Source organism: Vicia villosa, linkage group LG1 (assembly GCF_029867415.1).
Source record: "Vicia villosa cultivar HV-30 ecotype Madison, WI linkage group LG1, Vvil1.0, whole genome shotgun sequence".
NCBI lineage: Eukaryota > Viridiplantae > Streptophyta > Magnoliopsida > Fabales > Fabaceae > Vicia > Vicia villosa.
In genome coordinates this window covers 214,027,360-214,033,731 of record NC_081180.1, presented here as the reverse complement: position 1 = coordinate 214,033,731, position 6,372 = coordinate 214,027,360, and positions in this window count along the sequence as shown.

Sequence of the window (6,372 nt, the reverse complement as noted above, 5' to 3'; positions counted from 1 at the left end):
TCTCTCTCCCAAGGTCTTCTTCAGAAAGTTGTTGGTGACCATCCATTTGAATAAATCAAAGAGACCTTAGAACGTTTCTGGGCAAAAAGACCAAAACTTGCTCCTGTCCCTTTCCAGCCTACCTACTATTGTACTTCAGAATTTAGGGCTTGGTGGCATTCATATCTTGATGCCTACATTGGTGCCCCCGACACCAAATTGGCTGAACAAACTCAGGCTCTTCTTCTTTTGCAGGCGAAATCAACAAAGTGTAAGGCTACTCATATAAAGCAAATTCAAGCTTTCCAGAAATACTTCCAAGTTGTGTATCGACCTAATGACCTTCGTCGGACCATCTTTGAGGCCGCTGCTGCTAAAGGAGAAGATAACCGACAGGATTCTGGAACTTAACATTCCTGGTTATGCGAAAGATAAGTATCTTTACGCCCTTCATTTTGGAAAAATCAAATATCCTCATTTTTCATCTAGTCCTCTGGCTTTGGTGTTCGTCCTGCCAATCCCAGATTGGTGGTATTGCCCTTTTTCAGATATACAAAACACTTAGAAGAAAAGGCCGACAGAGTGGTGCTGACGAAACATTATCTACCCAACTATTCAGGGCCGCTTCATATTGCTCCCTAATATGTTAGAGTGTGTTCTACCATGCAAATTGGTAATTCTTTTTGGAAACCTACTCCTTGCTTCTGTGATTTTTGTTACTCAGTCAACTCTTTCGTCTTTTCCTTACATCGGTCTCCATTGAGCCTATATATACTGATGTCAAAGACAAGGGGACTTCAACTAAGGCACCTCAGGTTTAATCTCTCCTGTTTGGGTCTTTCTTATTGTTCGACATTATCTTTCTTACCCAAATTTTTTGACAACTTATAGATTATCCCAGAGCCATCTCCCTCTGACGACGAGACCATATCAGCAAGTCTGAAGAAAAAGTTTGGTCCTCTGGTATGTATTCCTATACGTCACCTATGTATCACTTCTAATTTCTATGATGACTAATCTGTCACTTACAACCATAATCAGCCAAGTTTGACATATTTACCAGCTTCTTCTCAGCCCTCCGAAAAATCTAAGAAGGCAAAACCCTCTCCTATTAAGGAGCCAGAGGTATTTCTAATTGGCTTGTCTGCTTTTTTAAACAAACTCACTGCTTACAATTCTTACTGTTTCCAGCCTTCTCCACACCACTCCGGCAAATCCAAAAGCCAAAAAAGCCACAAAAAGGAAACATGACGCTCCTAGCAAAGGTGGGGAGATAAAAAAGAAAAAGAAAAACAAGGCAGCTATAGTTGAAGAAACTGTGGTTCAGCCCGACACTGTCGATCCTTCCCCTACTGCTGAAGCCACAGTGGTTAACACTAACGCTGCTCTAGTTTCTAATCCACCAGTCGAGCTCGCAAAGCCGACTGACACTACTGGCGCTGCTTTTGAAGCTGAAAACCCAGACGTCAACCCCATTTTGTCGACTCAGGTAACTGTCTCATGAATTTTTTGTCTTATTCACTAGAACAACTTTTCATAGCATTTTCTTTCAACAGGATGATGTCACTGGTCCTCAACACCAAGATATCAAAGATATACCTGAATGCTCTCCTGCCACAGTGGATTCTTCTTCTTCCCACCGTACCAATCTTGTCGTCCACGCTGGTGAGTATATTGATTCGTCTGCTCAGACCACTGATTCTTCTTCTGCATCCATCACTAGCCCTATCACGCATTGTAATACGGTGAACTGACTTTTATTTTTATGAGCAACAATGTTGTTGGTGAGCAAGAGTCGCCACCGACTTTTATTTTATCCAATTAGGAAAGGTATAAAAGAACAGGAAAGACCTTCTTTGAAAAGAGATTGAGTTCGGGGGGTAGGTTATGAAAAGGGAAGGTGTAAGCACCCTTTTCATCCGTAGTTATCTACGGGCTCTTAGTTGCTTGGCTCACTTATGTTTGAAATGTTTGATTGGTTTGAAAGAGAAGTGTGTGTTTAGAAAAACACTTTTGTTTTGAAAATGTCTAAAAAGACAACGTTAGAAAATGGGGTGCGAAAAGCATTTGTTGTGAGCAAGCACTTAAGAGTTCCTACCTTAAGTTCGTAAGGTCTTTCCCATACTTTAAAGTTTTCCTTGGGCAATAGTACTATCCGTACCATTTGAGGGTAGGTAGTCCTATACATTGGATGTGCGGGTCATCGAATCATCATAAGGACTATCCATACCATAAAGAGGGTAGGAAGTCCTATGAGATCTGAATAGTAATAAAGGCAACATGCAAGGATACCTTAGCCATCGGAGGGACTATCACCATTTAATCGAGGGACAAGATCATTTATACCGAGGGTGACATCGAAGGGACTATGATCTTTAAATTGGAGGGACGTGGTGATTTTGAATCGAAGGCAGCATATGCTAAGGAATCCCTACGCTCGAAGGGACTTGACTATTATTCTCCGAAAGGCAACGTAAGAGGGGAAACCCTAAAGGTGAGTGTGTGCAGCAATCACGTGTGTTGTGTTCAGTTATTCAATCTTGATGTTAGTGATCTAGCGTTTGATTATTAGTCTTGCCATACAATCCTAATTAGCATACATCTAAGTAGTATCAAGTTTGCAGAATAAAGTGCGGGAATGTAAATCTACGCTATTACAAAAAATACCATGCGACCTATGCATCGATTTCTAGAATTTTAAATAACAAAAATTAAATAATTGAGTAAACACTCATGCGACATTCATTGGAGTGTGAGATGAGAAGAAGAATCGAGTCAGAAAACCCGGTTTTAATTTGAAACCTAAATTATTTTAATTATTAAAATATTCCTAATTCTAAGTTAATTGAATTAGATACAATTAAATTAATTAACCTAATGTCTAAGGGTAAATCAAAAATCGAGAATTAATCCCTAATAAAACTACTTGAAAATTTTGTTAAGATTTAATTAAATAAGACCTTAAAAACTAATTATTTTAATGATTAAATAATTAACTAATTAATACCTAATTAAATTAAATTCTAGGTGATAAAAAATATTTAATCAAAACCTAATTCTAATGACTAATTAATAATTAATGGTTAGTGTTGGTTTTAAGGTTAAGTAAAAAAATTAGGTTAGTTTTAATAATTAAACAAACAAACAAACAAAAAAATAAATAAAAGAAAGAGGGGGTACACAGGCGTGGATCCTGTATGGTAATCTTCTGAGTGTCCATCATGGGGAGGCACCTTCAGGCCTTCAGATCTGGATCTCTAGAAATCCAGTGGTAATGCCGAGCGAGTGCACTGTGAACTCGTTTTGATTAACGCACTAGATCTGCAAACTCTGCAAGTGGTAAAAATACATGTCTAGCCTGGGGATCGAACCCAGGTTCTCTTGATTTCCACCACACGCCTCTTGCCACTCACGCTGCATTTCACTTTTGATTAGTAACCAAAAAAAAACAACAAATATTAATAACGCATAGTAAATGGAACTTTCAATGCTGAGTCAAACTGGGGCCACTAGGTGTACGCTGCCTCCAAGCAGCGACGGAGAGAGAGAGAGAGACTCGGTTGACCAGCCAACCAAGACGTCACACGCATGGTCAAAAAGTCACATGTATTATTCATCATCTCCTCCATATTACATGTGGATTTCCTTATGGAAATTGTTGCGGTTTTACCTGCGACTTTTCCTATGAGTTCATCATCATCAATGGCGAGAATGGGAACCCTGCAAAAACGAATCAAACACAATATAAAATGGCCGAGATCCCCTAAACGGAACCTCACGAATCTGATGGTGGTGTTGGTTTTCGTTAAAGAGGCCTGCATGGTGAGATACGAAGATGGATTTTTTGAAGCCCTAGCCATGGTAACACATGATTCAGCCACTGAAGCTTTACCTTAAAGGTTCAAAACTCTTCCAATTGTCACCCAGAATTCATATATACCAATAAATCACGTTAAGACACGATAATATAAGGAATACGAAATTTTGAAATATGAATCAAAAGTGATGAATATGGTACATGAATTATACGCATGATTGAGTGTTACCACTTACCTGGGCTTATTGTATGATCACTCAGGAGTTGGTTGGAATGGATATAGGGCCTGAAATCTCGTTAGAAGGAGTGGTACGATTTTTGCTCTATTCTTTGAATTTTTCACTCTTGAGAAACCCTAGCCTCCTCTCCTTTTTTTTCGTCCTCCTCTTGGCCTCACTAACTTGTATATATATTGCAAGAGATTTTAGGTCAACACTTATGGAAAGAACCAATGCTTGATTGAAGAAAAAAAATTTATTTGATTCTTTGTATAAAAACCTTCTATTTTGGTTCACTTCTATTTCCAAGCTTTTTCTCTCACGTGTTTTATTAGCTTAAGATTAATTTTGAATCCATTTGGACCTAAAAAAAATCAATCACATGATCTTTGAATATTAAGTTATGATTTTATTTGATTTATATTGAATTTATTTGAATAAAATCAAATATAAATGAAATAAATTCATAAAATAAATAATATTTGACCAATGAACTCTTTTTGGGCTTAAACTCACGTGGATAATTCAATATTTAAGGCCCAATACTCAAAAGTTTCAATTTTATCAATTAGGGTTTCATGCCTTTCCTGAATTTCGACTAACTACTGAGCCTCATATCTCCCTCAGTTTTTATCATATGAATGTGTTCTAGGACTTTTTGTAAAGATTAATATGTCGTCTACAAGCCACTTTGGAACCTTTTTTGCATTTGAGGATTTTATCTTGAAGATATGGCTCTTGACGAAAAACTGCTTTTTGCGAGCTTCTAGGAGGACCTGTAATGTCTTGGCTAATATCTCTTATGCTGAAGCATTTCTTGACCTTGGGCCCAACATAAAATTTGTAGAGAATTGAATTTCCTTGAGAATGAACTTTGGTTGGGAAATTTCTGATGAACCATGTGGGAGATATGATCAGTCAAAGTTCAGTTGACTTTCTCTTAAAAACCCTAATTTAGTAACTTTAAGTTTGGATGATTTCTGAACTTTTTCTGATGAATCATGATCAACCCTTGATAAAATTATGAATATCACCTCAAAATATTGATGTTGACCAAAAATCTGGAGATTTGACTGTATGTTGACCATAGTTGACTTTCAAGTCAAACTGGTCGACTGTGGATCATCTGAGCAATTAACTGGGCAAGTCTGTGAATCAAGGCTTTAGGCATATGAGAGGCCATGGAGCCCATTTGAGATCTTAGAATTTGATTTAACCTTGAGAGACTCCAAACCCTAGTTTTGGTCTTTATTGCTTAGGAGGAGAGTGATCATGCTTTCAGTCAGAGATTGCATGAGCCTGTGGAGACTATCTGAGCCCAACTATCTTGAAATATAGTGGGCAAATTTTGGGGTATGACACGCATGAGGATTCTTTTTCGACTAGCTCTGACTCCCATCTTTCAAATTCCTTAAACTTGCAGGGTCTAGTGGACAAGGGGAAAGCTGCTTCTGCTGAAACCCCTCTTTCTCAAGGCACGCTTCGACCAACCACTTCACCCCTTTCCTCCAAGGTGCTATCTATCAAACCTCATGCTCTTGAGGAGATTTCAAGGCTCCGCAGCTTAGTCCAATCTCGCAAAGTCTCTTCTGATTCTGACCAAACTCAGATTCATAATGACAAGCAGGGCCCTGAAGCCACCATAATCAAGCTTCTAACGGATAAGATTCGCACTCATGCGTTAAACCCTGAGCTACATCACAAACTCTACTCTGAGCCTTCTCTTGGTCCAGAACTTTTGGAAGAAATCACTCAACTCAAAGAGCTTAACATATCACCTAGATGATGACCAGGTATGGACAAGTTCTTGTTCCTCTACTTGAAAATTTCAACAAGGTGAGACACAATGATCAACTAATTGAGGCCTTGGAGACCTTTGTGAAGGAGAGTTAGGATTTAGTGAAGAAAGCCGACAAGGAGATCGCCAGCTGGAAAATGGATATTGATGAAGCAAAATCACAACTATCTCAAAAACAACAGAGAGCCAATGAAATACGCCACCAAATTGCAACCTTGGAGAAGGAGTTGGAATCAGTTGTTAAGGATGAAGAAAAGTTGGTAGACCAACTTATCAATCCTACTCAGGAAAAAATCAACAAGACTGCTCAAGATGCTGTGACCGTTAGTGACCAAATTTGCTTTGTCGAACAAGAGATTACAACGTTCAAAACTGAAACCGAAGACCTCGAATTCAAAGCTGTCGAGCGCAATGGCGAATTGCACTCTTTCCAAAATTTGTTTCACCATTTTTAAATATTCCGCAATCTTATAACTTTCTTTAATTGTAATTCTGGATAATGGCTCTCTTTTACCATTTTTAATATAATCTCTTCCTTTCATTAACTTGTGTGTGGATCA